The 9,675-nt window shown below is 38.3% G+C and overlaps 1 pseudogene; it reads right to left on the bottom strand.

Annotated features, from left to right (window-relative positions):
* Positions 1 to 8,153: 8,153 nt before the first annotated feature.
* Positions 8,154 to 8,767, bottom strand: LOC105509858 (annotated as a pseudogene).
* Between the last annotated feature and the right edge of the window lie 908 nt (positions 8,768 to 9,675).

Here is a 9,675-nt window from a genome sequence, read left to right as displayed (position 1 = left end):
TTTATAGATGTATTAGTTATTCTCATGTTGCTATAAAGAACTGCCTGAGACTGGGTAGTTTATAAAGGAAAGAGGTTTAATTGACTCATAGTTCCAGACTGCTAGGGAGGCCTCATGAAACTTACAATCATGAAGGCACCTCTTTACAGTGCAGCAGGAGAGAGAATGAGTGCAAGCAGGGGAAATGCCAGATGCTTATAAAACCACCAGGTCTCATGAGACTCACTCATTATCACAAAAATAGCATGAGGAAACTGCCCCTATGATCCAATTACCTCCACCTGGTCCTGCCCTTGACATGCGGAGATTATCATGGTGACATTTGGGCGTGAACACAGTGCCAAACCATATCTGTGAATATAGTAGGTATTTAGGTGGAATGGACTTCATTTTATTTTCAATCACTTGATGACTGAATTTTAAGTCTCTTTCTTTCTCTCTTGCTTTTAAGCTGGGAGTAAAATGTGCAAACCAATGCAAACTGGGATGCCAACAACATACATGTTGACTCTAGGAATCCTATCACCTAAATACCAATACTCATATTAAGGCTGGTGAGAAAAGCAAAATAAAGTCAATAAAAGCTACTTTGGACGCTGAGTGCAGTGGCACATGCCTGTAATCCCAGCACTTTGGGAGGCGGAGGTGGATGAACTTGAGGTCAAGAGTTTGAGATTAGTCTGGCCAACATGGTAAAACCCCATCTCTACTAAAAATAGAAGAATTAGCTGGACTGGGCACAGTGATTCATGTCTGTAATCCCAACACTTTGGGAGGCTGAGGCGGGTGGATCACTTGAGACCAGGAGTTCCATGCCAGCCTGAGCAACGTGGCAAAATCCTGTCTCTACGCAAAATACAAAAATTAGCCTAGCATGGTGCCTGTAATCCTAGCTACTCAGGAGACTGAGGCAGGAGGATAGCTTGAACTCGGAAGGCAGAGGTTGCAGTGAGCTGAGATCGTGCCACTGCACTCCAGCCTGGATGACAGAGAGAGACCCTGTCTCAAAAAAAAAAAAATTAGTTGGGCACAGCAGCAGGTGCCTATAATCCCAGCTACTTGGGAGGCTGAGGCAGGAGAATTGTTTATACCTGGGAGGCAGAGGTTGCAGTGAGCCAAGATCACACCACTGCACTCCAGCCAGGGTGACAGAGCCAGACCCCATCTCAAAAAACAAACAAACAAAAAGCTACTCTGGAAACATTCCTGATCCCCCTCTCAGGAAGCACAAGCTATTCAGGATCTGTCACAAGTGTGATACATCTTCTTTAGGTCTTCAGGAACTGAGCCTTTGTGAGTTTGAGTGATAGGGCAGGCAATAACTTTCTTGGATCTGGACTCACTGAAGCACAAAGACTCCATGAGCTGGCTGAGTGATGACTACTCATTTCTTTGCTCTTTTTTATCTCTTTCTCCCTCTTCTCATTCTCTGAGATCCTCCCAGCAACATGTCCCAGTATCGCTGTTGCATTTGGATAACTCAAACAATAATTCACAAATTCTGATTTGTATAATCTCCAGTATGTATTTTTTAATTTCCTTAGAGAATCCCAAACTAAATAATGTTTTTCCTTTCTGTGCTTCGTTTGAAATGATCTGCATAGAAACGTCTTCAATAGTGATCTTTATGTTTCGAAAATCAAGACATTGTTTTGACTTCAAAATAATCTCAATCTTTGCTTCACAATTACACTTAGTATCTTTGCAAATGTAGAATCTTTTATTAAGGCTTTTCCTTATTTTATTAACCCTAAATATGTATTCATGAATAAAAATTACTTTATGTTACACTTTGAAGTACTATTAAGCTTTCTAACATTTTATTTCAAGCATATTTTGAACAGTAGTATGCTCAAAATATATGTAGTCACTTAAAATAGCCCCCAACACAAATTTATAATCAAATTCAAGACTAGCTGAAGCAAAATAAGAACTTAGAATACAAACTTAAGTCAGATTATCTGTTTTCATGATTTATCTGCAGCAAGTTTGGCTCTGAATTATTTCCTTCATTTTGAGGAGTAAGCTCTGATTTTTTTTTAATGTTGGCCAAATTATTATCTAAGGGGTCTGGGGAGTCATGCCCTAAAAACCATAAATTCTCATCAGATGGGCTGACCCTGCATATCATGACTTACTTTCCAACCTAATTCTGGCATAGCAAGAAAGAAAATCAAAATGTTTTACCCCAAAATATATTTCCTTGCCATACGTTGAATTTGCCCCACAAAGCCTCTTGTGGGAAAAATCCACATTCTATAGAGAATCCCATTTCCTCCTTGATTTCCTTCCTTCCTTTCCAGACCCAGGGGATAATCAATTTAGAGCCAGGTACCCTTTTAAGTCAGATAAGAAATATTTTACAACCTTCTCTCTCTGAAGTCTGCTGTCTGAGAGCTTCCTTGGCACAATAAAACGTATTCCCCACAATCCTTGATCTGAACCTGAACACTTCCTTTCTATTGATTTCAGGTCTTCAGATAAATCAACCAATTGTCAACCAGAAAATGTTTAAATTTACCTATAGCCTGGAAGCCCTTGATTTGAGTTGTCCCACCTTTCTGAACCAAACCAATGTATTCCTTAAATGTATTTGATTGATGCCTCTCTAAAATATATAAAACCAAGTTCTACCCCAATCACCTTGGACACATGTTCTCAGGACCTCCTGAGGGCTGTGTCACAAGCCATGGTCACTCATATTTGGCTAGAATAAATCTCTTAAAATGTCTTACAGAGTTCGACTCTTTACATCAACAATCATTTGGCGCCCAAACACGTGGGGCCTCAGAGAAGACTCAGGACTCACAAGGAGTTGCCCAAACTCGGAGCTAAGGTCCCAGCAGGGCCCACTGAAGCCTGTCCAACTTCGAGTTTCTCCTCTGGTGGAACTGGTAAGCCCTCCTGAGCCCCGGACCCCCTGGGTGATAGTCTTTGATTTATTCTGAGCTGGTTTTCTCCTAGGAAATTGTTTAAGGATCATAATTGAGTTTGGAGATGCATTCTAAAAGGAATTCTCTATTGCTTTTTCTCCTAAAATTTATCTTGATTTGGTTTTTCTGTGTACATTTGCATGAGGAATGGAACTGTTGTTTTCACAGATAAATGAGAGACTAAGTTTTTCATCTCCAAAGAGAAAGGGCATTTGCTCCTCCCGGCTGAAAGGCGCCCCTGGGTGACCAGGGGCCTCATGGGAGTGTCTGGGGGGGTTGATCCCCCACGATGTGCAGTGGCCCTGCAGGGAAATCCCCAACAAGAATTAACTAAAAAACGACTTGTCCAGGAAACGCATATAAGGGCTGATCACCCAGCGTTTTGAGCCCTCTCATAGGTCATAGACCTCTGGAGAGAGAAACTGAGACATGTCAGAGGGTGGAAATGACTCAGTGGTGACACACTGCGGAGTCCTGTCCACAAGGAGCACGCATCCATCCACTACAGAATAACCCCAGGCAACAGCTCAGTTTCTCCTTTTAAGAAAAAAAAAAAAAAAAGCCGGAAATGATTTAAGAATAAGTACAAAACAAGGAGAATGATCCCCTTTCGGGCACTTCATAGGTTTTATGGCACCTCTACTTGACAAAGTTTATGTAAAATGGAACTAATACAGTCTTTGTGCACATTTGCATTAGGGAAAAAGAGTCCTAGTGTAGACCTGCAAACTATAGAGTACCTAGGTTCTATTTTCTCTTCTGCCTGCTGTAAATCTGCTGTAGCTTTTCTACTGAGATAGAAACCACTGATCGGATCTAACAGTGTTTTTGCAAGCTGGCAAAATTGTATTTATCTCATGGCTAAAGTACTGAAGTAATAGCTATGGGAACTTTGTATTTGTGTGTGTATATGTGTGTATATATTTAAAGGCCTTTATAATACTAGACATATGATTTTACGTTCAATTGGCAATTGATTCCGTTTTAATATACCTCTAGCACACTAGACTAATTTTGCTATCTGATGTTTACCTGAGTTGCCTTTAATATGCAAATTAAGACCATTTAGCTGACAACTGCTTAGGGTTAGATTTTCAAAAATAAGGGAAAAGGGTCTTTATGAGCCTATAGGATGTGCTTCTATCGGCATGCCTAATACATCTGCATATTTATGTGTGTGTATGCAATATTTTCACTAGTAAAAATATATGAAGAGTTCAATTAACTGGCTATAAAAATTGCTTAAATCAGATGCTTAAAAAAAGATACTAGTCAAATGCTTTTTCAAGTTCACGTGACTTAAGTAAAATCTTTACTAAATAAGTCAGCTTTAAAATTATTGGTAAAATAATATCAGCAATGTCTTTAGAATTGTTAGCATTTTGTTTGCATATATCAAGTAAGTAGTTTCATGTTTATTCCTGCAGAATACTGTATGATTTGCCATATGGGTTATAATATGAAACGCAGCCCAAGACAGAATGCTCTTTGCTTGTATATGCTTATGAAATATTGTTGGCTTAAATGAAAACAGCTAAATATTGAGTTATTGGTATAAATACCCTTAAAAGTAACCATAAGTTTTATTACTTAAGTAAATACCTGAAATTCACAGCTATAAAAATGGTTAACAGAAAAATAACTTTGAATATTAGCTATTACAGTTTTTTTTGTAAGTAAATCTAGGTAAACTATTAATCAGGTAAATGTAATGGAATAAATGCTTGTAAACAAACTTGCCATAATTTAGGATCTAAAGTTATTAATTGATATTAAGTATCTGGGCAATTTCCAATTTAATTATTACAGGAAACCTTTTTTAAAAATGTTCTTATTAAAGGTAAAATATCTTTGTCTAATTCAAAGCTTATTTAAGGTAAAGGAATGAAACAAGGTAAAGGAATCAGGATATAAGAGCTGTAAATAAAGACATAAAAAGGCATGTTTAGTTAAAAAAATGATGAAAAAGGAAAGTAATTTTATATAAGAAAGAATCTTGTGTGGTGAATTTTTGCCCTAAAATAAAATAACTGGATTGTTCAAGAAAGAGAGATATTTAGGTTAAAACAAAAAGTCTAACTATTGTGAATGATCTATGTAAGTCATAATAAGGTTAGTAAAATGATTTTTAAGGGGTTGTATAATTCAGTTGGCTATAATTAAAAGAAAATCATAATAATCTTTATAGAGATGAGTCTTTAATATTTAAAAAATGCACAAATACAAAACTAAATAATTACTTAAAACAAGATTTTATTACAAATATTGACTTATTTTTAATACAAGATATTTTTAAATTTTTAAATGCTATAATCTGTTTTTTTTAACATTCTTCAGGTTGATATCTTAAAAGTGACAAGTTTTCTCTTTTGAAAAGGCCTTGAATGATGACTCTCCCCACCTTTTTTTGGCTCTGTAACTTTACTAATTATCTGCAGTAAGGGAGAAAAATTGTTTCTAAAAACAGGCAAATAAGGTATCTTTTCAACATGTCTTTTATTGTGTCTGCCTGTTATATCTCTGTCTTTATATGTGTCATGTAGAGGTGATATTTCAATACCTAACTGCATGAAAAAGCTCTAATCAATTAACTCACAAAAATGTAAATGCTTGTCAGATTAGTAAAAACTAGCTCAGATGCTTTTTAATTTACATAACTTTGGTAATCTTTGGTAAAAATTAATTTGGTAAATTTAATCTCAAAATTGTCCAGTAATTTAAAAACCTTAAAGTCATGTTTAAATGCTTGTTTTCTTTTTCCCACAGAAATTTGGGTTACTAAAAAGTTAAAATAGTAAAAGCATGAAATGTGCCTTTGTTAGAATTTTATAAACACAAGGATGTTAATTCTCAAAAATATGTTACTTTTTTGTTAAGAAACTATTTAACAGTTGCTTTATAATGAAGAAAATTATACAGATAAAATGAAATAAATTAAAAAAACACAAGCCAGGGCATCAAAAGTTAACTCTGAGCCCTGTGGTTGCCAAGAAAATAGTTGATATGGGAGAACAGTAAAACCAAGTAACCATTAAAAACCAAAGGGTGTAATGCAAGGAATTGTTCCATTTTGTAGATTGGTATCATTCAGTTTCTTTAAAAATGGTGGATTGTAAAAGTAACCACTTTAAGGACCAAATTCTTAATTTGAAATGCCAGAGAACTTAGGAGCTTACCTGGATTACTGCAGGACCCACAGTTCATTACTGAATGATTACTGAGTATATGTGATCCAAATGCACAGGGGGTTATTCCTGAGAAAGCTATCAGCCTAGTGGATGAGATAATGCCATTGCAAGGTCCACTTGCCTTGAGAAGGGGACTGCCCAACTCTTCCTATAAAATACCAAGTGAAATATCCCAGATGAAGCAGTTAATAAGTTTCATATGCAAGCCCTGTTGGACTAGCTTTATGATAACTGGACTATACTCCCACCAAATAGGTCTATTACCTGGGTCATGGTAAATTTGGAGATTAAGAGGGCCCTTTTTGCACGGGTGCCCCTCTCACAGAATCATAGATCTGTTTAAGAAGACTTATCAAGTCTGCTGGCCCTCATAAGTCTTACAGATGCAACTCCCTGATGGGAACACAAACCCTTTTCACAAGAAAAGGTAAAATGGTCTAGGGCAAAAAAAAGGCTTCCTGGGACCAGAACATAAAAACATACAGGTTAATAGAATTATAAAATGTTTAAACATGCTTTATATAAGGTAGTTGTAACCCCCTTTACCTAAATGTCTTATGAAAATGAGTACTATATCTAACTGGGGGATGTTTTCCCCTTTCTAGTACTATAAAACTGAAGACCTGTCAGTCTGCTCATGTAAATCCTCCACTGCATAGCCTTTTGTGTAACACATTTATCGGGGCTGATGGCAAAAACTATGAGTACTTTTCAGTAACACCAACTGAGCTAGATAAGTTCTACTTGATGAGGCATTTACTACCTTGCTATGAAATGTTAACTGAAGCTACCCCTATACTAATGGAAAAAATGCTTCCCAAAGAGTTCCATGATCAAATAAAAAATGGTTTACATAAATCTTGCTACCTAATAAGTAGACAGCCTTTTTCCTAGGACTAATTCTGAAAAGCTGCTAAATTCTATTTGTCTATCTGTTTGGTTTGTAAATAACATTTCCAAGGTAAACAAACATCTTGTCTTAAAAGCTGCTGCCCTGGTTAAAGGAGGGTCAGGAAAATCTTTTTTTTTTTTTTTTTAAAGTTATTTGGGTAAAGTATGTTTTTGTTAGCGAATTTCCCTTTCTGAATTCTCCAAAATTTAGATTGTAATTTTATAACAGTATAGTTGTCTGCATGAGTTCAGTAATAGTTAAAAAAAATTGTTTTAAGGGAAAAGCATGACACTCAATACTAGATTTCAGCCTTAACTTTTTAGGTGCAGATTAATTCATTCTTTCTTGGCTACAATAATCCTCTAGAAGGTACCAGATTATAATTTTTCTTTATATTTGTCATTGGTGCTCTAATGAAATGAGTTTCTTTTTCTGTTCTAACATATGAATTACTCTTATAACTGTCAAACTATAAATGTTATTTATCTCTCCTTGTTTTACTTCCAAGGAAACCAAAATCATGGTATTCTGAAAACCAGAGATATGAATCTCCCTCATTTGGCATCCCGCTGACCCCAGATCTGTTTCACTGCTGATGCTCTGCAGCCAAAACTATACAAATTGCCTCCCTCTAGGCTCAGGTACTATCGTGGAAGAGGTGGGTACATAAGATTGTAAGAGCCCGTTTTGAGGGATAAAATTGGGTCAAGACCAAACAAACCCTCCAAATCAAAAAGGTGGTAAAAAAAAAATGCCTAAACAGCTGGTAAAACAATTTTAGTTGCCTTCTAAACTATTATGTGTCACTTTTGCATCCACCCCAACCATAAAGATTTTCTGCTTACTGTAAAATTAAAGGGAAATATTTCCTAACAGGATAAAATATCTTGTAACAAAGCCTCCTGGGTATAATACTCCCGATTATGAGTTGTGGAAATAAATTTATCTATTATTTTTCAGAACAATGTTTATGTTGTGTATAGCTAATTGCTATAAGTCTGTAACACAAATGAAGCTTACAGTAGCTCAACACATAAACGTTAAAAATAAGTCGGTCTTGCAACTTTGCCTTTTGGTTTTATTGTCGGCTTTATTGATTGAGTTATTTATTTTTGGAGGAATCAACAGTCTTTATTGGACTCAGAGCAGGAGACCGTGGGTCTTGAGAACCTCTGTATATTTGTCAATTTTCTTCTCCACATTCTTTTCAGCTGTTTCCGTAGCCTCATGAGCTGTTTCTTTTTCCGGTAGTGGATCTTGGCCTTCTCCTTCCTCTTCTCCTTCAGGGTGGCTGTGACTGTCTGGCACTTCCAGCCAACCTCTTGAGCCAGGTGCCCCAGGTAGGCAAACTTTCTTGTAGTCTTCAGATGCAAGACCTTGAGGGCAGCAGGAGCCACTACCTGTTTTTTCTTGTCATTGGGTGTTGGAATGCTGTCAAACACCTTGAAGCGGTCCAGGGAGGCCTGGCCTCCTTGGTCTTGTGAGGCAGCATGCCTCGTAGTCTGCCGGAAGATGCAGCTGGGGGCCAGGAAGTGGTGGGGCCAGGAAGTGGTAGATGCCTCAGGAAGGGTTGCTGTTCATCCTCTTGCAGAGGAAAGCCAGGTACTTCAACTTGTTTCTGTAGACATTGCCAGAAATGCTAATGCCCCTGCAGCATATGACCACCACCTTCCAGCCAGCTTAGCCACCATGGCAGTCAGGAAGCCCAGGAGATGGCTTCGACCACCGAGCTCCAGGCCTTGCCCCTCCACCATCTTCAGCAGCCACCTGGGAAAGGAGTTCTCTGTTTTTAGATGAAACAGGGAAGGGTATGGGGCCCCCTTACCCCTGAGGTACATCTGCCAGATTTCCCTGGAACCCTGTTTGAAAACCACAGATCAATTTCAATCCTCATTGTCCATATGAGGAAACAGAAGCCAAAAGAATAGAAAGAACCAAGATGACCTTGTGCAGAGGGAACAGCAGGATTAGTACTTCACCCTCCTAATTCTTGGGGTTCTGCTATTTCCTGCTCCCTACTCTGCTATGAAGAACAAAGCCAGGGTGTGAAGTTACAGGGGCTGTGCAGTCTGACCTGCAGGGCTGTAGGGTACCGTTTGCCACAAGAAGCCAGTAGCCAGGTATGGTGGCTCACACCTGTAATCCCAGCACTTTGGGAGGCCAAAGAAAGTGGATGACTTGAGCCCAGGAGTTCCAGACCTGCTTGAACAACATGACAAAACCCTGTCCCTACAAAAAATACAAAAACAATTAGCCGTGTGTGGTGGCACATGCCTGCAGTCCCAGCCACTCGGGAGGCTAAGGTAGGAGGCTGTAGTGGGCCATGATTGCACCACTGCACTCCAGTCTGGGCAACACAGTGTGATCCCATCTCAAGAAAGAAAAAGAAAAAAAGAAGCCACTAGCCTGGCATTACTCAGCTCAGTCAACAAAACAAAACATTTTTTTTTTTTTCTGGAAAAGGAATTGCAAACATTTTTCCAAGGGCACATCTAACATGTCTCCCAGAAATGTACCTGCCTTAGTATCCCTTCCATACCCAGGAACTAGCTGCAGGGCTCTTGTATCGGGTTGAACCCCAAGAGTGCACCAACAAGCAATGCAAGGTAGTGTGGAGCAACATCCTGTTTTAATGAGGATCTGGGTGCAGGCGGGCTGAGGC

Source organism: Colobus angolensis, unplaced genomic scaffold, assembly GCF_000951035.1.
Source record: "Colobus angolensis palliatus isolate OR3802 unplaced genomic scaffold, Cang.pa_1.0 Scaffold180, whole genome shotgun sequence".
NCBI lineage: Eukaryota > Metazoa > Chordata > Mammalia > Primates > Cercopithecidae > Colobus > Colobus angolensis.
The sequence above is the reverse complement of the archived record's forward strand: the minus strand, read 5'-3'. Positions and strand labels throughout refer to the sequence as shown.